This window comes from Pelodiscus sinensis, chromosome 25 (assembly GCF_049634645.1).
Source record: "Pelodiscus sinensis isolate JC-2024 chromosome 25, ASM4963464v1, whole genome shotgun sequence".
Taxonomy (NCBI): domain Eukaryota; kingdom Metazoa; phylum Chordata; order Testudines; family Trionychidae; genus Pelodiscus; species Pelodiscus sinensis.
The window spans coordinates 9207799-9235169 of record NC_134735.1 but is presented as its reverse complement, the minus strand read 5'-3'; the positions used below and the strand labels follow the sequence as shown (position 1 = coordinate 9235169).

The 27371-nt window shown below is 48.6% G+C and overlaps 1 protein-coding gene across 3 annotated transcripts in view; it reads left to right on the top strand.

The window, feature by feature from the left end:
• GRIK3 (glutamate ionotropic receptor kainate type subunit 3) overlaps positions 1-27371 on the top strand; it is a 303000-nt gene that overhangs the window by 129581 nt on the left and 146048 nt on the right. The window contains exon 1 of one of the 3 annotated variants that reach the window (XM_075908606.1): positions 12372-12494. The exons of the other annotated variants lie outside the window; for them this stretch is intronic. The gene's annotated coding sequence lies outside the window, so the exon portion shown is untranslated. Of the gene's footprint in view, positions 1-12371; positions 12495-27371 lie in introns of those variants that run through there. 3 annotated transcript variants of the gene reach the window in all.

The window sequence follows — 27371 nt, the reverse complement described above, 5'->3', positions numbered from 1 at the left end:
ATTTGGTTCTGAGTGTGAGATTTAATTTAGGCTTCATAATACTAATATTGCATGCTAAATACCAGGTGAATATTAACTTTAATTAACGGAGGTTTAGCAATGCATAATTAAGAGGTGCTTAATTCACATACAATGATTCTAACTGAATGTAGGTAGAATCCTTATTTGCACTGCATTTGAATTTTCCTATATGGAATCTTTTCATATTACGGCCATTCGGGGTCATGCCTGGCAAGTAATTCTCTTTGGAATTTTACTGCTTGTGAATGGTATGGGAGATGATCACTTATCGATCACGTACGAAAGATTCACTGACGTGCCGAGGGCTAGCACAAGGGCACTTATGCTACGTCTACACTTCTGGCAGACTGTAGAGTACATAAACAATATACAGGACTATACACGGCTACATTTCTATCACTGTAGAGTACATACTCTGCCTGTCCCCCCACCTTAGGTAAAAAATAACAGTTTAGACCTGTGGTTTTCTAACTAAGAGTCGTGACCCAGTAGCAGGTGGTGGAATGTTGGGCACTGGGTCTGGTTGCTGCGGGGGGATCAGGTGACCAATGGGGATGCTAGGGCAGCTCCCTGCCTGTCCTGGCACTACAGACTGTGCTGCATGCCTAGCTACTAGGCAGAAGAGAGGGCCCCATGCACTGCCCCTGCCTCCAGCACTAGCTCTGCACTCTCATTGTCTGAGAACCTGCTGCTGGCTGTTTCTGGGGCGCAGCCTGGTCTGCGGTGCCAGGAGAGGCAGGAAGCTGCCTTAGCTCCCCTCCCACTGCACTGCTGACCGGGAGTCACTCAAGGTAAGCTCCTCCTGCCTGATCTCTGAGCCCCACCCCCAAACTTGGAGCCCCCTCCTACAGCCCAACGCTCTCAAAGGTTGGCTTGCGGGCTTTAACAATTTTCTTCAACTGGGTCATGAGAAAAAAAAAAGTTTGCAAACCGCTGCTTTAGATAGCGAGACGCTGCTTCAGCGAGAGGAGTAAAGACGGGTCCGAACCGTATGGAATACAGCCGCATGGCTCTCTACCCACCCAAGTACTGCCCCCCCACCCATGTGGACACTGCTATTTGGAGTACAATCGTGTCCTGCTGCCAGCAGGGCCAACAGCCATGGTGAGCCCTGGGGCAAGGTGTGGGGGGTGGCTCTGCACCCCCCAGAAGAGGTGAGGCCTCAGGCAGAAAGGGCAGGGGTGGGGCCAGCCAGCCTTCAGCGCCACCTGGATTGCATTGCGCCCCCTCCCCTCCATCTCAACCCTCAGAACTGGCCTGAGTGGTGCTCCGGTGGCAATTCAAAGGGAGCTGGGACTCCAGCAGCTGCAGCTGCAGTGGAGCTGGGAGCCTTCTGGCCCCCTTTGAATTGCCAGGCTCCAGGGTAACTGCCCCCTTTGCCTCCCCTTGTGAGCGGGCCTGCCTGCTGCCCGAGTTCTTCACCACACTGAAAGGCTTTGACACCTTGTCCTGGCTGCTTTCCAGCTTCCGGAGCCTTTCAAAGCCATGTGGAGCCAGCCCTGCCCTACGCACAGTCCCCCGCGTCTATGAGGCCTGAGTCATAAAAAGGCTGGGACCCAGCCCATGGAAGTGAATGGAAATATACCTATCTCACAGGGCAGGAAGGGACCTTGAGAGGTCATCAAGTCCAATCCCCTGCCCTCACAGCAGGCCTAAGTATCATCCCTGACAGATTTGCCCCAGATCCTAAAATGGCCCCCTCCAGGATTGAACTCACGGTTAAAGCAGTCCAATGCTCAAACCACTGAGCTACCCCTCCCCTAAGGGAGAGCCTCCCCAACAAGAAAGATTCTCTTTCCATGGGGCTAAGTGACAGCCCCTGCGCTGGCTCCTGGCATGGGCTGAGTTCCACTCCTGGGCTATGTCTACACTGGCGGGTTGTTGTGCCAGAAATATGCAAATGAGGCGAAGCGTGGAATATCGCCGAGCCTCATTTGCATACCTAATGAGCTGCCATTTTGCGGAAGAGGCTCTTGTGCCAGAAGGAGCGTCTACACTGCCCCTTCTTGCACAAGACAAACCCGCTTGCGCAATGCCGTTCTTCCTGAAAATAATCAGCGTAGCAGCAATGCGCAGGAGGGTTTTTCTTGCGCAAGAAAGGGCAGTGTAAATGCTCCTTCTGGCGCAAGAGCCTCTTCTGCAAAATGGCGGCTCAGTAGGTATGCAAATGAGGCTCGGAGATATTCCGCACTTAGCCTCATTTGCGTATTTCTGGTGCAACAACCGGCCAGTGTAAAAATAGCCCAGGAGAGCAGGGAGAGAAGAGGCAGTGGCAGTAGAAGGCTCTCTAATGCATCATCCCTTTGCTAAAATGGCTCCGTCCAAACCGGGAGGGGGGGAGGACTTGGGGTGAGGGAGGTACCATTTCTAAAGGGGAGAGAGCTGTTCATTCCCAGTGCCCAATCACACCTTGACATCTGTGCGTGTGTTACCAACAAGAGTGGGGGTGGGTGATAATTTTTGATGGGAGGAGGCCACCTCAAAGAATATGGTAAGTGGTCTAGGGCAGCAGTTTTCTGTTATATGAATGGAGGAGGGGCGGGGTCTGGGATGGAGGTTGGGTGTAGAAGGGAGCTCCGGTTTTGAGATTGGGATGAAGGAGGGGGTGGAGAGTCAGGAAGGGAGTTTGGGTGAAGGAAGGGATTGTGTCCTGGGGATTGGAGAGCAGGGCCTGGGTGGAGTATGGGTTCAGGAGAGGATTCTGGTCTGGAGGAGGGGTGCAGGGTCGGAGAGCGAGTTATGACCTTGGATAGGATGGGGGTGCAGGAGAGAGTGCAGGGTCAGAAAGGGGGTTATGACCTGGGATGGCGGTTTAGGAGGGGGTGCAGGGGTTTGGGATGTGACCTAAGGAAGGAGCTGGTAGTGACCTGGCTCAGGGAATTGGGGTACAGGGTCTGGGAGGGGGTATGGGTGCAGGAGCGGAAACACAGGGGGTTTGGGTTATGACCTAGGGCAGGGAGCTGGGTGCAAGAGGGGATGGGATGAGGGGATGCAAGAGGGGAATGCTCTGGCCAGGAGGCACTTACCTTAGGTGGCTCCCAGCCAGCAGCCCAGCAGGACCCTGGGGCAGGCTCCCTGTCTGACGCACCCCTTCACGCCTCTCAGAGCATCTGGCTGCAGGGTCCATGTATGTCTCTGCACCCTGCACACTCCTTGTAGGGGAGGTCCTCCACATGCTGCCTGCCAATGGGAGCCATGAGATTGTCCTGGGGACAGAGGAAGTGCACAAAGCTGCCTCCCCAGGGGCATGTGGCATGCAGAGATGCACACGGCCCCAGCAGCTGGCTGCTTTGAGTGGTGCACAGAGAAGGCCTACCCAAGGACCCCATTGGGCTTTGGGGACTGCCAGGGTGGAGCTGGTGGTTTGGCAGGCTAGATTCAGCTCGTGGGCTTTATTTTGCCTCCTCTTGAACAAGGGTGTTGGTTAGTGACATTTGTTGGGGATGTTGCACACTATGGGACCGGACTGGGATGATGTCATCATGGCATCACAGGCTTCCAAAAATAATGACCTGAGGGTTACAGACCTTTGGGCATCTCCATTCCAGGCTGGATCTAAGCAAATGAAATGCTTTGTACCATTCCTGTACATCCATCAGTCCCTGGGAATGCTTCCCCCCCTCCTTCATCTCCTGATTCCATACACACGGTGTTAGAGCTAATGGAGAAATGAAAAACTGCTTTCACCAAACATTTTGGAATCTCTAAAGGATTCAGAAGTGACCCATTTCTTTTCAAGATTGATACTGAGCACTTTCTTAAAAGTTTCTAGAAAACGTTTGCAGAGTATCTGGCTCCTGTCAAACAAAATTCTTGCCTGGGAAACAAAAATGCCCACTAACTGTTCTGAGAACATTTTCTGTTTTCAGGACATATTTTGATTTACATTATGGAAAATATTTTCCTAAACAAGTCAATTTTAAATGGAAAAGATCATTTGAAAAAGTTTCCCAGCTCTTTTTGGTGCATGCTAGGTCCTGGGTATAACTGCAGTGAAGATGGTAAGGCAGAAGCAGTATCTGAAGGATCAGCGCTGGAGAATAAAACAAGCGTGTTTTTCATAATGTCTTCTCATTTTCAGGGCTACACGATTTGGGACCATTCCCTATTTACACTTTTTTAAAGTAAATCCCATGACCCAAATTCACAGTCCATTTTGGTCCATTGGATGGTCACGGGATTTTTTCAATTGTAAATTGAATGATTTTGCCTGTTTAAATCTGAAATTTCACAGTGCTGTAATTGTAGGGGACCCGATACAAAAAGAAGGGGCGTGTGTGTGTGTGTGTGTGTGTATGGTGCCACCACTGGCGGTGGTGGTGTTGCTTTCAGAGCTGGGCAGCTGGAGAGTGGTGGCTGCTGTCTGAGAGCCCTGTTCTGAAGGAAGAGCCATCCCCAGCAGCAGTGCGGAAGTAAGGGTGGCATGGCACAGTGTTTCCACCTTTACTTCTGCACCACTGCCTGCAGAAATGGGCCCTCAGCAGCCGCAAGTCCAGTCACCCAGCTATGAAAGTGGCAGTATAGAAGTCAGGGGGGCATGCTATGGTGTTGCCATCCTTATTTCTGCGTTGCTGCTGGTGGGGCGCTGCCTTCAGAGGTGGGCACCCGGCCAACACCTGCTGCTCTCTGGCCACCCAGTGCTGAAGGCAGAGCAGAACTAAGGGTGTCAATACTAAGACTGGTTCCCAAAATAACCTTGTGACATCCCCCCTGCAACTCTCTTTTGGACCAGGACCCCCAATTTGAGAAATGCTGGTCTCCCCTATGAAATCTGTATAGTATAAGGCAAACAAAAGACCAGACTTCATGGGTGGGGAGAGACTAGATGTCATGGTCTGTGCATTCTTCCCGGCAGTGAATTTGGCAGAGGGGGAGCTGAGGCACAGAGAGAAACTAAGGGACTTGCCCAGGGTCATACAGATAAAGGAGATCTGTGTCAGAGCCAGGCATTTAGGGTCCCACAGCCTAGACCAGCACCCGACCCATTTGATCACCGTAAATCTCTGCAAAAGATGTTTGTCATTTCAGCCACCTCTTCTTCTGATCGATTTCTACTAGTGTAACTTCATTGACTTACACAAAGTCACGCCTGATTTACATCGACAGAAATGAGAGCAGAATCTGACCTGTCACATAGGGAGGTAGTGGCTAGTATGCAATGCTGTGTGCTTAATACCACTGCAGGTGTGCAATTGAATGGCCATGTTAATTGGATAGCAGCAGGTGAACACAATATAAAGAGGAAGCAGAGCGGGCCGAGGGGGAAGTATAGAGCTAACGCTGAGCTCCGTAAGCCAGAAGAAAGACAGATACAGAGTACTTTCACTGTGCTGCCATCTTTGTTACAAGCCCTGTCAGTCACACACAGGAGCCTGGATTTATTTCAGTTGTTGCATGGTTTCTCTGCTCCACATCTTGGGTGGACTGTGCATGGGATGGACAATCCATATAACTCAAGACTGCAGCACAGATCAATAGAGCACACTGAAAAACATTTATGTCTGGCTGCATTGCCTCCAACCGGTATTGTAGATCCCGAAGAACGTCAAGCTTTGAGACACTTCCTTTTGTGCCGTGCATTACAGCTGAAAGCGGGCTTTGGGTCCAAAGAACGGCTGTAAAAATGACACATCGGTGTGCTTGATTTATTCTCCCAGCAGTGAATTCCCAGGATAAATTTGCTGAGTTTACACAAGTCAAAAATAAGATTGTGAGGGGGGAAGGGGAGCTTCTCGCTACTTGTGCTGCCAGCTCAGCCTCATGTCTGAAAATGAAGTTGGGCTCCTTCTAGTATGTGTGGGCCCCACAAGCACCATTATTCTGGACTCAGGACCTGTAGGCTGGGGGAATACAATGAAAGCCTACTCCTACTCCCACAGCTCAAGCCAACGTGGAGCTGGACAAATACTGTTTCCAATACCACTCCCTTGGAAGCCAGTATGACTAGGGTTGCCAGGTGTCTGGTATTTGCTGGGACAGTCAGGTATTTGTGGCTTCTGTCCAGTAAAAGAAACATGTCTGGTGGGGGCGAGGGGAGCGTGAGGGATTTAAAGGGGCCGTGACTCCCCTTTTTTTTTATTTTTTTGAGTGCAATTTTTTTTTGCTCAACCAATTTTTCCCCCATCATTTTTTGTGAAAGTATCTGGCAACCCTAAGTATGAGAAGAAACGGGTTTGTAATTAAACCAACCAGAGAAAGCCCAAGAGCGCTTCTCGTTAGTCTCTTTTATTGATCTTACATTGGAGTTACTCAAAGCTTTAAAGATCTTTTGTTTTAAAGAAGTAGGCCAGGGTTTTTCAAAGTAATTTTGAGAACCTCTGTGCCTCAGAGTCTCTCCTGAGGCAGGTGGGCGAGAGGGGGAGTGCACCATTCCATCTGAAAACCAGACCCCTTTCAGGTGTCTCCAGCTGAACAAACAGGAATAGATGCGTCCCAAACTCCCTGAACAGTTCTGGAAATCTCAGCTGTTCTAAAGTCTGCTTATCTGGAAAATAAAAAGTTTCTTGGCATTTTCACTGCCCTTATCTTGATGGTACCCTAGTCCCGGGAGATGGTGGTTGTTTCTGTAATTAATAGAGCATGCAGGGGAGGGGGGAGAGGGAAAGCTGTTTCATTTTAATCATGTTTTATGCAAATTGGAAATGTAAATATCATGAAGAAATCTGTTGCTAACTTAATTTGTTTCCGCTGTAACAGTGTTGAAGGCCTTTGATCTCAGATTAGTGCTTTGATCCGCTCCCTTGATCAGGGTTATGCACATGCTGTTTGTAGTAGATGCTCTTTCTTGGATGTAAAATATATTTATATAGATCCAAATGGATCGTTCAAAGAAATATCACAATAAACATTGCCAGTTAGATTGCGCAAGCATGAGGTGCAAATGGCTGAAAGTTAACTCCCAGAAAGTACTCCTGTAGATAGAGGTTCCCGGCTGGTGTAAATTGGTACGCCCTCATTAGTGTCTTTGGAGCCGGGCTAGTTAAGGACTGGGTCAATAGTCTTAAATGATTAGTTTACACCAGGGCTACTCAACTTTGGAAGCTCCGGGGGCCACAGTGATACTCACAGCACATACTAAGGGCTACAATTTAAGTGTGGTTACATATACATGCAAATATATATGCAAATATATGCAAATAGCTTCTTTCACATTGACGGCATGAATACAAAGATTAAGGCAAGACTACACAACACGCAGGCCCCATTTAACTCAGTTCCCCTGATATTAATACAATGCAGTATTTATCCAATTTCTACCCATCTGTTCTCAGTGGGGACAGATGAACGAGGAGCAATGGTCTCAAGTTGCAGTGTGGGAGGTCGAGGTTGGATATTATGGAAACTTATTTCCCTAGGAGGGTGGAGACGCACTGGAATGGGTTCCCTAGGGAGGGGGTGGAATTTCCATCCCTAGAGGTTTTTAAGTCCCAGCTTGACAAAGCCTTGGCTCAGATGATTTAGTTGGGGTTGGTCCTGCTTTGAGCAGGGGGTTGGACTCAATGACCTCCCAAGGTCTCTTACTCTATGGCTACGTCTACATTGGTATGAATTTCCGTAACTGCTTAAAACGGAATACTATTCCATTTTCAGTTTTTCCGGAAAAGGAGCATCTACATTGGCAGGCTGCTTTTCTGGAAAAGCCCTTTTTCTGGAAAAGTGTCTGTGGCCAATGTAGACGCGCTTTTCCGGAAAAGAGCCCCGATCGCCATTTTCACGATTGGGGCTTTTTTCCAGAAAAGACTACTGGGCTGTCTACACTGGCCCTTTTCCGGAACAGTGTTCCAGAATAAGGACTTATGACCGAGCAGGAGCAGAATAGTTTTTCCGGAATAGCGGCTGATTTTGTAAGTAGAGCATCGTTGCTTTTCCGGAAATTCAAGGGCCAGTGTAGACAGCTCGCAGCTTATTCCGGAAAAGCGGCCGATTTTCTGGAATAAGTGGCCCAGTGTAGACACAGCCACCGTGTCCTGACCAAGCTGCTCTTGGGGGTAGGTAACAAGCTAACACTAGGAAGAAGCTTACTAATTACTTCTCTTCACACAAGGAGTCACACAGAGGCCAGGTCTACACTCGACCCAGCAGCTTGGCTTAAGGTACGCAACTCCAGCAACATAGAATACTTAGCTGGAGTTGGCTTACCTTAAGTCAAGCTTGGTGGTGTCCCCATAGCAGAGGCCAATAGGAATAAATGCTCCCTTCAGCTTCCCTTATTCCTGGCAAGAGTAGGAGTACCGGACGATGGTGAGGGCATCCTCTGGGTTTGATTTAGCGAGTCTTTACTAGACTCACTAAATCAAACTCTGGAAGATGGATCGCAGGAGCCGCAATCTTCCACAGAGAGAAAACGTGACCTGAGTCCTGAGCCCATGTGTCAGCCCTTGAGCGCTCAGCTTGGCAAACATGGGTAGAGACCAGAGACAATCGCAATCCTGGCAAGACAAGCCATAGCTCATGCCTTTCCCTGCACTGTTCTTATGAAGGCATGCCAGGCCATTCAGCATTACGGTCTGACCCATAGTGACGAGACATTCCAGTTAGGTATGTTAAAGGTAGTTTAATCAACTAATCGACTAGTTGATGGATAAGTCAATAAGCAGGGGAGACGCAACGGGTCTAGCTCCTGGTCCCAGCAGCTAACTCCACTGTGGCTCTGCCTTTTAAATGTATTAAGAGCCAATGGGCTCTTAATACCTTTAAAAGGCTGAAGTGCAGCGGGGGGAGAGGGGAAGACCCAGCGTGACTGCCAGCTCGTGCTGGTTCCCCCCTGCTGAGCTTCTGATTTTTAAATGTATAAAGAGCCTGTGGGCTCTTAATACATTCAAAGGGCTAAAGCTGGTGGGGGGGACCCGGCGTGAGCCAGGAATCAGCTATCCTGGCTTGTACTGTGACCCTCCTCCCTCCTGTGCTTTTGATTTTTAAATGTATTAGGAGCCTACATTTAAAAAGTAGAGTTGCAGCATCTAGATCTGGGTGCAAGTTGAGAATCAGCTGATTCCCGGCTCGCGCCCAGTCCCCGCTACTGCCCTGCCCCCTGCAGAGACAGTGCTGGGGGGAACCGGCTTTTAAGTCCGCTCCCCCCAGCCCCAGCTCTGGCTCCTGCTCCCCCGTCTTGCTGCTTCTACTAGACACAGCAAGTCAGGGGAAGTGACTAGTCGAGGAACTAGCTTTTGCTTATCAAATAGTCGACTCATCACTTGCATCCCTAGTTCCAGACACTCATTCCACACACATCGCCAGGGCATCTTACCACCTTAGGAGATGTACTCTGGGTGCCCTAGGGCTGTTCCATCAAGCCTGCCACCCCAAACAACTACCAGCCTGAAAGCAAATCCCCTGCCTTTTTCCAGGCAAAGGCCAGCAGAGCTAGGCTGTTGTTTTGTCCAAAGGCAACATCACTTCAAACCCACCTCCAGAAATGTAGGCAGGAAACCAAAGACCGTCATGAAAACCGATGTTTCTTTGAATCCTCCACTCCATTATCCACCCCCCACCTTCTTATCTGATGGGTTCTTCTATCCACAACACACAATTTCCATTAAAGGCGGCCCACCTTTTCAGACGCTCCCGTCTCTATCTGTTTTTCATTAAAACACAAACCACCCTATTTCATTAGTTTCCCATTGAGTATGTGTAAAGCGCTGATATGGACATTTTACCCGGGGTGTTTTTAATCAGTTAATTTAACCAGAAACATTAATAATGTATTTCTCTGCCCCTTGACTGCTCATCTGTTAAACAGCTTATACATGGGAGAATAATGTCCCCCCCCCCCCCCCCGTGACATGAAGTATCTAATACAGTGCAAATGGAATAAGATTTTGCATGTTTAATGCCAAAATGAGCAAAGAGGAAGATACTGTCTCCTGGGAACGGGTTGTACGGGATGAATGAAACCACTGCAAAGGACTTGTCTTTCTGAGCAACCAGCAGGAGAGGCCCATGTGCCAACCGAGTGCCAGGGAGATCCTCAAAATTGGGCTGAAGGAAGACCTTAGTGGCACATGGACCTCATGCCTATATGTAGCAGAAACTTCCCTCTCAGAGTTTCTCTAGCCCTCGCAAAAGAGCAACTTACAACCCCACTACAAAAAGGATGTGGATGCATTGGAGAGGGTCCGGCAGAGGGCAACCAAAATGATTAGGGGGCTGGAGCATATGACCTACAAGGAGAGACTGAGGGGGTTGGGTCTGTTTAGTCTGCAGAAGAGAAGAGTGAGGGGGGATTTGATAGCAGCCTTCAACTTCCTGAAGGGAGGTTCCAAAGAGGCTGCACAAAGGCTGTTCTCAGCAGTGACAGATGGCAGAACAAGGAGCAATGGTCTCAAGTTGTGATGGGAGAGATCCAGGTTGGATATTAGGAAAAACTATTTCACTAGGAGGGTGATGAAGCACTGGAATGGGTTACCTAGGGAAGTAGTGGAGTCTCCATCCCTAGAGATTTTTAAGTCTCGGCTTGACAAACCCCTGGCTGGGTTGATTTAGCTGGCAATGGCCCTGCCTAGGGCAGGGGGCTGGACTGAGGTCTCTTCCAGCTCTATGGTTCTATGATTCTATCTATGCTTTTGGTTTTAGCCAGGCAATCCAGCAACATCACTTAGGCTGATTCCTTTTTAATTAGGTTCCTAAACTCAAATATCAGAGGGGTAGCCGTGTTAGTCGGAATCTGCATAAACAATGAGCATCCTGTGGCACCTTATAGACTAACAGATTTATTGGCGCATAAGATTTCATGGCAAAGACCCACTTTGTCGTCTCTGACATGCATCTGATGAAGTGGGTCTTTGCCCACGAAAGTTATGTGCCAATAAATCTGTTAGTGTATAAGGTGCCATGGGACTTCTTGTTGTTTTTCCAAAACTTAGGCACCTTAAGTGCAGGCGTGGGCCAGGGCCTCTGGAAATCAGCCCATTGAGGGCTTGTCTAGACTACATCCTTCTTTCGAAAGAGGGATGTAAATGAGCCTGATCAAACGTGCAAATGAAGCGCGGATTTAAATATCCCATGCTTCATTTGCATATTCGCATCCCATCACTGTTTTGAAAAAGGGTATTTTGAAAGTGAAAACGCAGTCTAGACACAGTTCTTTAAAAAAAAAACTTGTTCGAAAGATCCCGTACTCCTGAAAAAATGAGTATGGGTTCTTTCAAAAATGGTTTTTTTTCCCGACAGAACCATGTCTAGACTGCGTTTTCACTTTCGAAATACCCTTTTCTGAAACAGCGATCGGATGTGAATGTGCAAATGAAGCGCAGGATATTTAAATCCGCGCTTCATTTGCTCTTTCGATTGGGCTCATTTACATCTCTCTTTCGAAAGAGGGGTGCAGTTTAAACATAGCCTTATTCCAGTGCCCAAAGTGGGAGTTAAACCTCCTTTTAGCCCCCCACATTTGAAAGTTTTGGCAGTTTCTGTTAGCAGGGATCCGCTGTCCTGGCTCCTCATGGCTCTACCTCCACGAATCTGAGCACGGAGCCAGTGGTTGGGAATGCCTTGGATTTTGCAGCTTGTGATCACCAACTCAATGAGGTTTTTCCCCAAGTGTGGCAGGACTCACAGCAACTCTGCCTGGCCCTCTTCAGCTGCCAACACCTCTTTGGCCGCCCTGATCTTATATGTGGAGCTGAACTTTCCTCTCACACAGAAAGGCTTTTAAAAAGCAACCGCCGATACTTGGAGATACACACCACTCTGAGGAGAGAGTTTGCAGCAACGAGCGCTTACCTCTCAGCACTTCTCTGTCTTTGAGAGACCTCTGCTTCACACCGAGGATTTGGTTTTTGGCCTGGCACTCCTAATCCTACGTGGCATTGGAGCCCAAACACAAGTTGGTGTTTTCCCCACTGTTATGCGGTCCACGTGGTTCCCATGGCGTTCTCTTGGCAATAAAATGCCACAAACATCCTCCTGGGGTGGAGAGGAAGAATGGTCCATCAGGTAGGATGCTGGCTTGGGGCATGCACTGGTTCCATGCTACCGTCCTCATGGGGCCACTTTGTGTCTCTGAGCCTCAGTTCCCCATTGGGACACTGGGGAGAACAGCCTTGTATGTCCCCACAGGGAGTGCGGTGCTAAAGACTGCGGGGTGTGCAGAGGTGACGAAGGCTAGCCGAGGGCCTGAGACAGCGAGGAAAGCAGTGCATCGCTACAGACTAATAGGCCTGGTTTGGATTTGCACTAATGTTGGCTGTATCTGGACACTTATGTAGCTTTGTGACTGGGATGGCAGGGGTTAAGCCTGGCTACCTGGCTGAGAAGTCCCCGCCCCCCAGCCCTGCTGGGCATGCTCCAGCTGGAGGCCAGCTATAAAGGCTGGTGGAGCAGCTCAGTTTGGGCTGATTGCTGCAGGGAAAGGAAGTGCTGTAAGAGCTCCCAAAGGAGAAGTGCAGCTGCACTCAGAAGCTATCAGCAGGGAACTGTACCAGAAGCCCCCAGGCTGTAGAAAAGGGACAGAGCAGACTACGAGGGAGAAACTGGTAGGAAGTAGCCCAGGGTGGGGAGTTGAACCCTGGGTGCTTGGTGTGTTTTGTCTGGATTCCCTGCTGAGCTATTGGTGGTCCGCTCCACTACTGACAGGGCTCTGGGCTGGGACCTAGTGGAGAAAGTGGGCCTGGGTCCCCTAACCCCCTCTGCACCAACCTGACAAGGGGCTTGAACTGTGCCAGTAAGATTGACTCTGCCTGTTAGGCCACACAGCCCTCTGTGTAGAGAGCTGTACTATTGACTCTAATTGCTAGGCCCTGCTGCCCTTTGTGCAGGGAGCTGTACCATTTGAACTTTGGGATGCATGCAGAATTGAGCTCCAATTGAGGGGCCTCAGTGGCCCAACACCCCCACCTGAGGGGAACAGGTGGGCTCACCCCATGACAAACCTTCATCACTGTCGTATCTGAGTGCTCCATGACAGTGGGTTTATTTTTCCCTCAGAACCCTCACGCTGAAGTTTTAGCCTTAGATGGGGAACAGATGAGGTGATTTGCCCAAGGTTTTAAGTGAGTCAGTGGCAGAGCTAGACTCTGAACCTGGCCTCCTGAGTCCCTGTCAGCTGCTTTAACCACCAAGCCAGCTTGCCCCTTGGCCTCACTGGAGTAACATCAGTTTCACAAAGCTGTGAGGAAACACAGATCATGTCTGTTTGCCTGTGCTGTACCTATCTGCACACCAAAGCTGGCTCCATATCACCCAGCTTAGCATCTAGGGCTTTTGCTAGCCCCAGACAGGGTGGTTTAAGGTGGTTCCATTCTGAGCAGTCTGGACTTGAGATTACTTCCAGCCAGGCTTGTGCCTAGAATTAACAATAAGACTTTTTTTTTTTTTAAGCGAGCAGCGCTGGTGCCTTTTAACTTCCCCAAGGAGTCTGTTAACTCCTCCTGGGCTAGGGTACACACAATGCATCCTAAAGCTGGTCTTCTAGGGCTCCTGCTTTGACGTATGGGTTCTATACTGATGGATAGACCCATATGCTGCTCTGTTAGGGTGGAACTCTGAAACTCCTGGCCCACGGACCAGTCCCGGATAGATCAATTGCACAGTCCAGCCCGGGACTCCCTGTCAGGCTGGGGACGGAATATCCATTACCAGCACTCAAGCCTCCCTCCCTTCCTGCCATTGCCTCCCTGCCCCCCATGACACCCCATCCCTCGAGCGTGCAGCTTTAGGGATCACTGGGGGGCTGGTGCTGTGCGGTGGCAGCAGTTGTCTTCCCCCCCCCACCACACACACACAGAAGTGGAGTCTCCCACCCCATGTGCTCCACTTCCCCCACAGCTCCTGTTGCCGTGGAGAGGATGGGGGGGGGCTGCTGTCGATGCATGGTGCCAGGCTCCCCCAATGAACCCCAAAGTCACGTGCTCAGGGGACAGGATGCCATGGGGGGAGGAGGGAGAGGCGATGATGGGAAAGGGAGGGACTTAGGGGCCGGTAACAGTCAGGCTCTTCCCCAGCCTACAGAGAGTCCTGGGCTGGATTGTGCAATCTCTCTGGCTGGGACTGGCCTGTGGGTCAGGAGTTCGAGACCCCTGCTTGAGGGTGGGTGTCATTATAGAGCATGTGCTGCATGGTCAGGCTAATGGTTCTGGGGCTATGATACGCTAGGTGCTGGAGAACAGGAATAATTTTATTGGGCCCAAAGTTTTCCCATGAGCCCTCCTCTGCCTCCCAGCATATGGCTTCATGAGTCTAGGGCCCGGGGACCTATGATGGGCAGGTGTACAACAAGCCATGGTGTCTGTGCCTTCGGTAGATTTCCCAGGCGCTCTCTGCCTTGCGAAATGGCCAAGCAGCAGGGCATGTGTCAGCACTGCTTATTTCGCAAAGCCAAGCAGTTGGGAAAAGATAAAGCAAGCACTCCAGGTCCGGCTCTTTGCTCCAGCCGACTGGTGCTCAATGGGGGGGATGGCGATTTGGTCACGTCCATGCTTAGGTGGAAGTTCTAATGACGAGACGCAGCTCCTGCTATGTTAATTGCGTCGCTGGAGTCGAGGTATCTTAATTCGAACTTTGGTGCCATCTCTGCAGTGGGAGGCCAATGAGAGCAAATTCTCCTGTCAACTTCCCTTATGCCTCACCATCTGAGGAGTACCGGTGTCGGTGAGGGGTGCCCTCTGCATTCGATTTAGTGGGTCTTTACTAGACCTGCTACATCAAACGCTAGAAGATCAACTGCTGCAGTGTGGATCTCTCATAAGTATAGACGTAGTCAAGGATTCCCCTTGGGCAGGGGAATTCCCAGCTGGCCAGATGTGCTGTTCCACCCTGGCTTCTGAAGCATGAAGGGGTCAATGGAAAGGAGTTCTGGTCCCTTAGTAAATGTAAATAGCAGTGATGGGCACCATCTCCCAGGAGAAGAATTTAGGGCTGCCCCCCAAAAAGCCCAAGTTCTGTCTCATTTCCTGTAGAAAAGAAAGAAAATATTGTCTAGAGCTGTGCTGAGAAGTCTTCACTCACGATCAGCCCTGCCAAAGCCAGGCCCTCTGACGCTATGGCTATTTGGGAAGAGTTCATAGTCACATGGATCACTCAGTCCTGCAAGTAACCAGCAGCTGATTCCCCCCGTTTCTGTTTCATTCAGTCCATGCCTACCTCACCTCAAATGGCATCAGCTACATGGTCACGCCGCATCTCGTTAGGCTTTGCTGAGCTGAAGCGACAGGGCCAATGCAGGCTCACAAAAAGCGTAAGGGGCCAGGAATTCCCTTCCTCTGCTGTTCTGTCTGAGCAAGAAAACCAACCGGTGCCCGTAAGAAATCATTTTCCGTTCCAGTCATTGCACCCAGGGGAGCCAGGATCGCTGCTGAGCAGAACTCAGACACTGCCGCAGGAAGCAAACTCTGAGTTGGCGTTATTTCGGGAGACGGTCTTTCTGCTCTATCCCCGGTGCAGGAGCTGTGAGCTATGAAGGGGAGAGGGCAGGGAGCCGTAGGCAAAGGAGCCCTTTGTGCCTCTCCTGCCTGCTAATAATGCCCACGCGGCACAAAGGGTTCCTCTGAGTTGTAGGTTGGGAGTTGCCAGTTTCTTCTGATCTTTCCCCCTCGCTTCATCAAGAGGCTTCTATAGAATTTCTTGGTGTCTCTTTAGGAAGAGACCAGATGGCTCTGCTGTGGGGGTGCAGGGACGCTACTCCCCGCCCAGCTGTTTGGAGCACCGAGACAGGGGGCCAAGGACATTCCTAAGGAGAGTGGTTGTTGCGGCTTTCTCTCTCCATGCACGGACACCCTTTTGGTAGGGTCACCAGGTGTCCGGTTCTTGCCCGGACTGTTCAGTATTTGGCTCCCCCATCCGGTAAAAAAACAGACATTAGACAGGATCACAAAGAAAAAACAGTTTCTTGCCATTTCAACCAGAAAGGACACTGTCTCAATGACCTAATCACATGCATCCTACTTCAGAAGACTTTCAAATCTGCACTTGAAAGGGAATCCTCTGAACTGGCATTCATGCTAAAATTTGACACTCTCCGCAGGGGGCTGAACAAAGACCCCAACTACCTTACCCATTACAAAGATAGCTTCCCCAGTTATCACCTCTAATACCATTAACTCACAGACATCTCCCCTTCCCCACCTCTAATATTAACTCACAGGCATTCACCTTCCTCCCCCCCCTTCGCATCCCCCTTCTGTTCTGAAATGTGATTTGTCCTTTTCATATGTGTTCATTTTTTTAATTGTACCCTTTGGTATATATGGTTGTGACTATTTTCTTCCACTATTTGATCTGAGGAAGTGGGTCTGGCCCACGAAAGCTCATCATCTAATAAACCATCTTGTTAGTCTTTAAAGTGCTACATAGTCCTGTATTTTGTTTCAGAAAATACTCTCTCCCTTTCCTTTTTTTTTTTTTTTTTTTCTCTCAACCAAGTTTGCCATGTTCAGGATTTTTGTTGAAAGCATCTGGCAAGCCTACCTTTAGGCTGGGGTTGGTTTCACCTCATATATTCGTTTCCCAGTGTGATTTGCCACAAGCCGCGAAGGACTGTCTTGGTGAAGTTTAGCTCCGCTCCCAAGGGCTCGGAAGGGGGTCAAACCCCATGGTGGGGTGTGTATGTGGGTGTTCTCGTGCTGTTCCCATGGGAACAACTGATTTCCCATTGTTGCCGTTAACACCGCACTGTCAACGCCAGCCTTGTGGACTGCAGGGATTTTCTTTCTGCTGAGGCACTCTGTTGGCAGGTGTGATTTTTCAAAATCTGCCCTGAGAATGGATGCGGCAGCATTTATCTTCCCTTTCCCAGGGGCTCTAGAGATGACTTTGAGCACTGCCCTATACCACCCTGCCTGGGGCGGCGGGGAAGAAACACACTTGCTGCATTCTGAGCACTGAGGCGTGGGGAGTCAAATCGTCTAGTGTCTTTGCTCTGTTTCCCAGATGGCTGCAGCATGGGGACTTCCCAGTAGTCACTCTGGAGGAGGGGTTATGGGACACAAAATTCTGGAGACCCCTTTAGTTAGACACATAGAATTGCGGTTCTCAACCAGGGGTCCATTTGGGGCCAAGAGCAGGTTTTGAGGGGTTGCCAAGCAGGGCCAGCATTAGATTCGCTGGGGCCTACAGCGGAAAGTCGAATCCCCACTGCAGGGGGGTTGAAGTCTGAGGCTCTGAGCTCCGCCTAGGGTGGCCTTTCAACCTCTTCTTTGCTCCTCTGTCCTCTACTGATATGACACAGGCCACCTTTATGGCTTCTCTCTCTTTCTTTCGAGACCAGAGATGAAAGTGAGCTGGCGCACCCCGGTGTTGCCTTCCAGCAAGAAGTAACCAGCCAGCTGGGGCACTCGACTGCAACTGCTCCCAGCTGGGCACCTGGGGCTCTTCTGCAGGTCAGCAGGTAGCCAGGAAAGTGAAAGGGGCTGGCTGTGGGTATGTGCTCCCCTCCCCCACGTCCGGGGCAGCCCCAGCTCCTACCCCATGCACTTTTGGGAGGGCTGGAGGGCTGTGTACTAGGTCGTCTTTCTCTTCCCTTGACTATCAGGGAGTGAGGGGAAAGTGCTCAGCTTGTGCCTTCCTCCCAGCTGCTGAGGGGAGGGCAGAGGACGATGCAGCAGGCTGTGAACTTCCCCCTTATCCCTTGAGAGTCAGAGGAAGGAGGACAGCAGTGACCTAGTATGTGCAGCTGCAGGCCCCCTTCCCTACTGAAAGTGCCCTTGGCCTCTTGCATTCTCCCCTCCACCCCCAGCCCTGCCTCCTGAACTCCCCACATCCTCTGCCCTGGGCCCCCTATGCAGTAAATGCAATTGCCTTCTATTCTTGAGGTACCTTGATGGCCACCAAGGGCTGAAGCTAAATCCTGAGCAATATTGCTCTGTGGAGGCTCTGTGACATTGGGGGGGGTGGGGGGGAGGCAGGCAATCACCTTGCTTACTACCCCCTACTGCCAGCCCTGGCTTTTATATTCCAGAAAACACTTGTGGCAGAGGTGGAACCTCAAGTTTGCATGTGTGTGGGGGGGGGGGGGGTGGCACTCAGAAAAATGAGACCCTGTGGTATGGACAACAGGCACTTTCCCACCAAATTGCACCAGAATAGTTTGTCCCAGTTTTGCCGTTTCACCACTAAAAATAGAACCAACCTGAAAAGGACAGAATCAAGCAGGTCAGCATAGGGATGTTAAATGTTGAGTAACTGACTAATCGAATAGTCGATGCATTGTGCATCAATTATTCAATTAGTCGATAGGGCGCCTCCGCCTTTGAAATGTAGCAACAGCCCCACGGCTGTTGCCACACTTCAAAGGCGAAAGCGCTGCATGGATCCCAGGGTCAGCTGGGGACTCCATGCAGCACTGCTGCTTTGAAACGCCGCGGGAAGCCTAATGCCAGGCTCTCTGTGACATTTCAAAGCGGCAGCGCCACATGGAGCCCAGCGTCAGCAGGGGAGTTCCCAGCTGATCTCGGGCTCCATGTGGTGCTACCGTTTTGAAACACCACATGCAGCCTGGGAACACCCCAGCTAGCCCCAGAGACCACATGGTGCTGATGCTTTAAAGTACCCTCTTCTCTTCCCCCCCACTCCCTTGCTGCCTCTTTCTGATAGAGGCAGCAAGGTAGGGAAGCAACTAATTGACTAGTCTGTTGACTATCCAATAAGCATTTGCTTATCGTATAGTCGACTAGTCGTTCACCTCCCTAGGTCAGCATCAGTGTTTCCTATAACCTGGGTGTTTGTGTGGCCACTCAGAATTCAGATTCCTCCCAGCTGATTAGCAGAGCGATCACAACTAGGTTTTGTTTCTTCTGGTGGTACACATTCGCGCAAACCTCAGTGCACATACAAAAATTATACCGCACCTGATTGGAAAAAATCCACACATGGATGAAAAAGATTAGAGGGAACATAGGTCAGCTCCCAGAAGAAAGAAAACAACTGCAAGGGAAGGAAGGCCCCTGAGCTTGAGAGAATACCCAACATACGGTCCCCATGGGAAGACTGGAGGCGTAAGAAATTATTCGGGATGCATCCCATATTGTCTCTGTGGGAAGAAATGCTTTCTGCATCCTCAGTGGAACACTTCTGAAAACAAGTGTTCCTTCCCAGATGCTTCCCATGGAATGGGACTGCCAGAACGCTGTCTGTGTGCGTTAGCAGCACTGTCAGCAGGGGAGGGAAAAGTGTGATCAAATGTCGCTGGTTTTCAACACTAAACAGCACAGCAATTTTTATAGGGAGGGAAAGGTATGATTGCACTGCAGGCGAAGAGCTGCCCAAAGTCCCTTTCCGAGAGCCATGCTGCTTTGTTTTGTGAAATTGGAAAACACCTGAAATGCATTGACTTTCTTGCACATTTAGCTGCTGTGAAACTAAAAATAACCAGCCATTATGGAAAATGGCATTTGGCCAGAAAACTCGTCTGGCAGATTTTGACGAGACAAGAATTACACTAGAGGGCTAGAAGCCCAGAAAATGGGGTTTAACCTGGGAAACGTAAAGCAGCTCAGAGCTATGCGGTTAACAGGGTCCTGTGTTGACCAGTGTTCCCTGCAAGCTGAGCGCTTGAACAGCCGCCCAGGAGAGATTCAAATGCTTCTCAGCAGAGCACTCACAATGCCCACAGCTGTCAGCTGTGGTGGTGCACATAACAAAATTTATTCTTCACATGGATGGAAAAATGAGAACATTGGCTAAGACATGCATATAATTTATTTTATTTGGATAAGGCTCGTCTGTTTAGAAAATGGCATGGAGAGACATTCTGTGGAGCACTGTAAGCACTGAAACTTGCTAATGAGATTTTTGTTTTGCTTTCTATGGGTGTACGGCTTTCGTCAATGAGAGTTGCGCACTTAATTCTCTTAGGCCTCCTTAAATCCCATCTGGCTTGTCCATAGCCACGTTCGGACTTACCGGTTGGTCTGTTTTGAGGTTGTTGGTCTTGACGGGAGCCAGAGAATGGAGGAATTAGACATGGTCGTGCCAACTGTAGCTGGGCCCAAGCCTGCTGCTATTGATGTAGTGGAGCTTAGTTTCATAGCATCCGGATTTTGCTCTGAAAGGAGGGTTTGATTTTTCAGGGATGGGGTGCAGACACAGAAGACCCCTGGGGGCTGTTTCCAGGAATGCTGGTAAAACACCGACGCTCACCTCCTTGCTCTCTAGGGATTCTCCCCACCCTGTCCTGCTGGGCCAGATCTCCTGGTCTACCTAGCCAAGTCAGAGCTGAGATCTCTTCCCCCCACCCATTTCCCCTCTCCCACACCTCCCAGAGAGCAATACAAACACTGAGTCACGTCAGCTCTGGGAGAATGCAGTTCAAGGGCAGAGCACCTAGAAAAACAAATCCCCAACTGGGATCAAAACTCTAAATCAATCCATCTTTCAGTGGGAGTTTCATAAGTTGAAAGCTCATTCAGGTAAGTCCCCTTTAACAATGAAAGGAGGATGTGCATGCTGATTGCTTCCCCCTGAGGTAACAACTATTTACACTGGGTTCAGGGGCGGCCTGTGAGCCTAGGCAAGCTAGGCAGCTGCCTAGGGTGCCGCTGACCTGGGCGCCCGATGATGATGTCACGGGGTGCCCCATGATGATGTCATGGCCATTGACGACCATGCAGGCAGGCTGCAGCCGGTCTTGGGCCATTCCTGACTGGATTTGATAATAAATAAATATTGTGTTAAGTACAAACAGTAGGATTTAAGTGGTTGCAAATGAAAACTGGCAGAGCAAAGTAAGTTACAGAATTAAAATAAAAATACATAGTTGGTTCTAATATACTAAAGCTTATTACAAACTTAGACTAGAACTGTTCCTATTTCAGGAAAGCCTTCAAGTAAGAGACGATCTTTTACACTGACTCAGGTCCCTGGTTCTCCTTTTGGGTGTGTCATGCTAACCAAAGACAAACTGCTAGCTTTCCAGCATAAATAGACTTCCTTTTGGGTGGGAATCCTCTTACATCTCCTCCCCCCCATGGAAAATACATCCCTTCCCCCTCCCCCCCATGGAAAATTATCCAGTTATACTGGTATACCAGTATAATTTGGTTTGGTCACATGTTTTCCCAGGATTAACCACTGCTCAAACCTAAGAGACAACCAGGCTGTTGAAAGGCCATTAAAGGTCATCACCCAGTTGTTAAGGTTGCCAGGCCATTGCGAAAACCCATGATGGCTTTCATTTGCATATTTAAAATCATAAATCATTTAATGCTCCAGATTTCTAGCTTTACATACAACAATGATACATACACCAAAATAAGATACACAGATCCAGCAGATAGTGATATTAAAATTGGTTGGTTACATGAGGTATTGTCCAAAGCATCTTTAAGTTTTGCATATTTATATTCATAAGACAACTTCATAAAGCATGGGGAGGAAGGGTGGGAGACCATCACAAGTTAGAACTAGATTGTACCCGTTCTTTGCCTCAGTCTCCCTGGCTGTGTCCAGACTCAGGGGTTTTTTCGGGAAAAGTAGCCTTTTTCCGAAAAAACTTCCCCTGCGTCCAGACTCAAGCCGCGTTCTTTCAAAATTAAATCGAAAGAACGCGGCTTTTCTTTCGATGGCGGTAAACCTCATTTCACGAGGAAGAACGCCTTCTTTCGAAAGTTCCTCTTTCGAAAGAAGGTGTTCTTCAATGCAAATAGGGCTTCTTCAAAAGAGAGCATCCAGACTCACTGGATGCTTTCTTTCGAAAAAGCAAGCCGCTTTTTCGAAAGTTCAACGTGCAGTCTAGACGCTCTCTTTCGAAAGAGGCTCTTTCGAAAGTATCTTTCGAAAGAGCCTCTTTCGAAAGAGGCTTGCAGTCTAGACATAGCCCCTGTGTGGGCAATGCCAGCTCTCTGTGAATGCCTGCTCCACTTGTCACTACTGATCCAAGATTTTAAATAGGAGTTTTACACATTCATTTTTGTGTCTCATTTTGAGATTTCTCACCTTTGAAACTTCCCAATTCCAGCAGCACTTTCAATGGACAGAAAATAAAAAATAAAGTTTTCATTTTCTCATTTGCACATTGAAGCAAGCTAATTGACACTCGCTGGAGAGCAAAGTGCCAGGAAAAAAAATTCATAACCTCCAAACTGAAAGCCACTTTGTCGACAGAACTCCGTAGTCTGGACGCAGTGTTACAGGCAATAACACCTTCTGTCGACAGAGTTCTGTCGACAGAAAGTGTTATGCCTCGTAAAATGAGGTATACCAGCGTTGACAAAACCGCGGAGTTCTGTCAACGTTATGTCGACAGAACTCCGCGGTAGTGTAGACGCTGGTATTGTTTTGTCGACAAAACTAGGTAGTCTAGACACACCCTAAGATAGCTAGGGCGGTGTTTGTTCTAGCTGGATTAATGTGAACCTGCCAATTAATTCCGATTGAATATTTATGTGTACATGCTGATGGTTTTCATGGGCAATTGTGCATCTCACAAGCAACATGTCTCCATTTTTACTGACTGTTGATTTAAAAATTCCAACTTTCTCCTCAAGGTGTGAGTGTTATTTGCTGGCAAATATCTGTCTTCAGCTCAAAAGGAAAAAAAATACACGTATCTGCTTCCTTCCCTCCACCACCACCAGCCTTTGTTTACTTTTTAAAATAAAATCACAGCGAGGTCAGGAATGAAATCTGTTTGGCTTTTCTGGGCACTTGTGAGCACCTCTGTTCTCACAGCTTCAGCGCTGGCGAGAATTGGTTCACACCACATGAGCAAGGGGGAAAACTTTGCAGTGAAACATTAACAAGCTGTTTGTGCTGAGAGTGGCTGAGCTGTTTGTGGGGCTGGGGATGACCTCAGTGTGGTCATCTGAAGAAGTGGGCTGTGCCCACGAAAGCTCAGGATACCATCTACATGTTTTGTTAGCCTTTAAAGTGCTACCAGACTATTTGTTGTTTTTTAAGTTTTTCAATGTGGCTGTTACTCATGGGAATGGCTAGCAGGGGCTGGTTTGTGGGGAGATTTTCCTAAGGTTATTTCTTTTCAGCTGTTAGTTTTTTCTGGCAACCCTGAAAGATTTTATTTGCCCACACCTAACTCAAGTACCTAAAATGGTGTTACAAGGAGCAGGGGGAAAAGTTGTTCTCCTTAACCTCTGAGGATAGGACAAGAAGCAATGGGCTTAAATTGCAGCAAGGGAGGTTTGGGATGGACATTAGGAGAAAACCCTCCTAACTGTCAGGGTGGTTAAACACTGGAATAAGTTGCCTAGGGAGGTTGTGGAATCTCCATCTCAAGAGATATCTAAGAGCAGATTAGATAAAAATCGATCAGGGATGGTCTAGAGACAGTACTGGGTCCTGCTGTGAGGGCAGGAGACTGGACTTGATAATCTTTCAAGGTCCCTTCCAAGTTCTAGTGTTCTAAATGCCATGGAATGAAGCAGATCTACATAACCCAGGACTTCACACACTATTACTGTATCCCCACTTCTCAACAATGAAAGCCCACTTTCTCCATTTTATTAACGTGGAAAAGCCATGCCAATTATAAACCCTTCAAAGCTGGTTATTAGGCTCTTTAAATAACGATTAAAAAAGAAAAGGCATGTGAGCTAAGAGGAAACCATGACCATCCAGAGCAAAAGGCATCTGGGAATTTTCAAATGCATGTAGTTGTTTTCTTCAGCATCTTTGATTAGACTGACAAGATTTGATGCCCGTTCTTTCTTTTCCCTCCTGGGCATCTGTGTCAAAGATTAGGCTGTCATATATTGCTACCTGTTGTCTTTCTCTAGCACCTTAGCAAAGGCAGCTAGGTTTCACATTCTGTCTGTCCCAATGCATTCTCCAGACAGCACTGTAATCAGAAATATATTAGCGGTGTCTGTCTCCATTCTCATTGCCTGGCACTAAATTCAAGTTGCTGGGTGGTTGCACAGAAAATACTGTCTCAAAGTAAAGCCTATTATATCCAAATGGATGTCTGGAGTGTTAATTTATTTGGGATCAAATACTGATAATCCGTGTGCCGAATTCTACTGTATTCTATCACAATAAGAAATGCTCAAAACCAACTCTGAAAGCCCTGGGCTGGGAGAAAACACGTCAGCCATTTGCTAATCAATGCAATGAGGCCAGTTGTCATTTTTGTCATAATGCTGAAGAACAAAATCTTGCTGCTCAAATGTGCTGGATGGAACCCTTTGTGCAGGGAGGAAGAGATTAGCCATTGCAATGGGTTTTGGTTTTTCTTATGGTGCATTATTTCTGCAATAATATCTGTGTTGCTGGAGCAATGCCGACTTTTAATAAAGGTGAGTTCCTGCCTTCAGAAGCACAAATTAAGGTCCCAATTCTGCAAATACTTATGCATGGGAGTAACTTTGCACATTCAAGTCACCTCTTTCAGGTCATTAGGATGAGTCTAAGACAGCATTTCTTAAGGTGTGTTCTCTGCAGTCGGAGGTATACTGTGGAGAGAACAGAATTAAAAATGGCCACCCTTAAAAGGACAAGCCTCCTTTTTTATGTGGGGTTTTGTGGGGGGGGGGGAGGAGGGGGCTACAACTTTTGCCTGGGGAATAGCTGCCCTTATAGGGGCAAGCCTTATTTTTTCTCAACAAAAAAATCCTCAGTGTCCCCCATTTAAAAAAAAAAAGTGGTGTTCCTCAGTCTTAAAAAGTTTAAGAAACATTGGTCTAAGGGAACTAGACACCTGGGCACTCTGCAAGACCCACCAGAACCTGTCTGACCTGGCCTTAGCTGACTTGTCCAACATCACAAAGTGAATGGAACCCAGAATCCCAAAACTCCATAGCCTAAGGCGGGACCCTGGCCACTGGCTCTTCCTTACCCATGTTTGTACTCAGCCTAGGAATGCTGCTTTCCCACCCAGAGGCATGTGGAAAGTAATTTTATGGGCATGAGTTTCTGGGATCCCCACCTTAAGGACGTAAAATCCCATTTAAAAGGTTAAGCAGTTAAATGTAATGTGTAAAGGGTTAACTGTGGGGGGAGCTGCACCAGCCCAGCAGCGCCCACTACTCAGCCAGAGCACCCCGCGAAGCTGGGCCAAACACACTGCACCATGTGGGGGGCAGGGAGGCTGCTCCAACTGGGCCCAGTAACCAGTTTCCCCTTTACGCTGCTACCCCATTGTATGTAAATACATAGTATTGCTAACTCCATGTTGCACTTGGGGAAACTGAGGCACACAGTGGGGCAAGAAAATAAATGGCCTAAGAGCACAAAGAGTGCCAAAACCAGAAATCAGGCCCAGGGGCTCCTGACCGATATTTTGCTTTAAGCATACGTTAGACACCAGACATACATCTTGTGCTCCTAACTCGGTCTGTATCCGTGAGGACCGTGATAGTCTGCTGCCTTCTGTGAGGCTTCTGATCTGAGATCACCCCAGTACACTAACAGCCTATTGATTAGTAACGAGGGCCAATGAGCATTGATTAGCTCCATGACGAGTTGGGGAAAAAAGAGCTAGATACATTTAGAAGATAAGTCCATCAATACTTATTAGACACAATGGGTAGGAAAGGTGTCCCTATTTGTCATGGGGCTGGAAATGGATGACAGGGGAAGGATCACTTGATGGTTATCTGTTTTGGTTACTCCCTCTGGGGGACCTGGCATTGGCCACTGTCGGAAGCGAGGATGCTAGGCTAGATGGATTTATGGTCTGACCCAGCCTGCTGGTTATGTTTCATAAAAACAGTCAAATGAAGTCTAGAAGGACAATGAGCAAACATTTGGGCTTCCCAGCTCACAGTCTGTTTCATGGGATATTTTGACACATGCCAATCTCCCCAATTAATTGAGGGGGAGGGGAGGGAGGGGAAGCTCTACTTCCACCAATTCGGATTCATTCTTCAGACAGGCTAGGAAGTATTTGGTTCCTGCAATAATTTGAACTTCTTTGTGACTTGTGTTATGATAGTGACAGGAGCACAATCTATTATGGGCCAGTTCCTTGGCTGATGGTGTCAGTGGAGAATATAACATTAACCTGAGAACAGTAATACGGGATCCGACCAATGGGCCATCTAGCCCCATATCCTGTCTTCTGACAATGGCCAATGCCAGGTGCCAGAGAGGATATGAACAGATTGAGTAATGATCAAGTGACCCAACCTCAAAGGCGGAGGCGCCTTTATCGACTAATTGAATAGTCGATGCAAATCACATTGACTATTCAGTTAGCCAACGAATCAAAATTTTACATCCCTAATGGGAAGTGGTGGCGACCATGTTCCTGTGGCCTGTATCACTTCCATAGCTCCCATTGGCTGGAAACTGCAGGCAGCGATACATGCACACGCAAGGTAAACAACCTATCTGGTGGCCAGCCAGTGGCTTATCCTGATGATCTGTGTGCAACCCTTAGGGACACCATCTCTGCCCATCCTGGGGGACCTAACTTCCATGAACTTATCTACTTTCTTTTTTGAGCCCTGTTATAGGCTTGGCTTTCACAGCATCCTCTGGCAGGGAGTTCCACAGGTTGGCTGTGCATTGTGTGAAGAAAAACTTCCTTTGTTTTAAACAAAACAGGGAGCTATGGAGATTCACATAATTTGAGGATCGAGGGCCTGTTTAACTCCTCCTTCTCCTTGATCTGCCCTTCTGCTGCATCTTTCTTGTTCACAAAAGGACTCCCTGGGGCCCCTTCGATCTGAGGCAGAAAAAACATGCCTGTTGTGGTGGTGAAATAGTTACACTATGGCAGCAGCCAAAGTCCCAGGCAAGAGGAGGCCACCTTTGTGGTACTGTGCAAACCTACATCCCATTGAAGCAATGAGCTCTACGTTGGCAGATTCTGGAGCTCCCATGGACCCCACAGAAGTCTCTGGTGATCTCAGAGCACCCAGGTCTGCCCGAGGAGAACTCACTACTGCATCAAGGCACTAGGGTTTAGGGATGTAAAGTATTGACCTGTTAACTGGTTACCAGGTAACCACATAAGTGGCTCACTGTTGGAGCAGCTCCCAGTCCTTCAGATCCCAGTTAACCAGTTAAACTTAGCAATTAACCAGTTATCTTTTTAATCAGGATTTTCCATCTCTATTAGGGCTTGAACCAAAGTCCGTTGACAGAAGTGAAGAGAGACAGTGGCTTTCAGGTGGCTCTGTTAGTCCCTTAGGCCTGGCCTGTACTAAAGGGAAAAACTGACTAAAGAGACGCAACTCCAGCTATGTTACTTTGACTCCAGCTACATAAGTATCTTAAATCATGTTTTGGCAGTATCCACACAGCGGGAGGTCCCATTGGCTTCCCGTGCTCCTTGTGAGGAGTAGGCCTACTGGCACGAACGGGAGCACCCTCAATTCAAACTAGCGGGTCTTCACTAGTCCCACTAATTTGAACCCCAGAAGATCGACTGCAGCAATATCAATCTGCCCTGTAGTGTAGACAAGCCCTTAGAGACAAAAGCAGTCCCTGCCCCAAGCAACTAACATCTAAGAAGGCAAGCA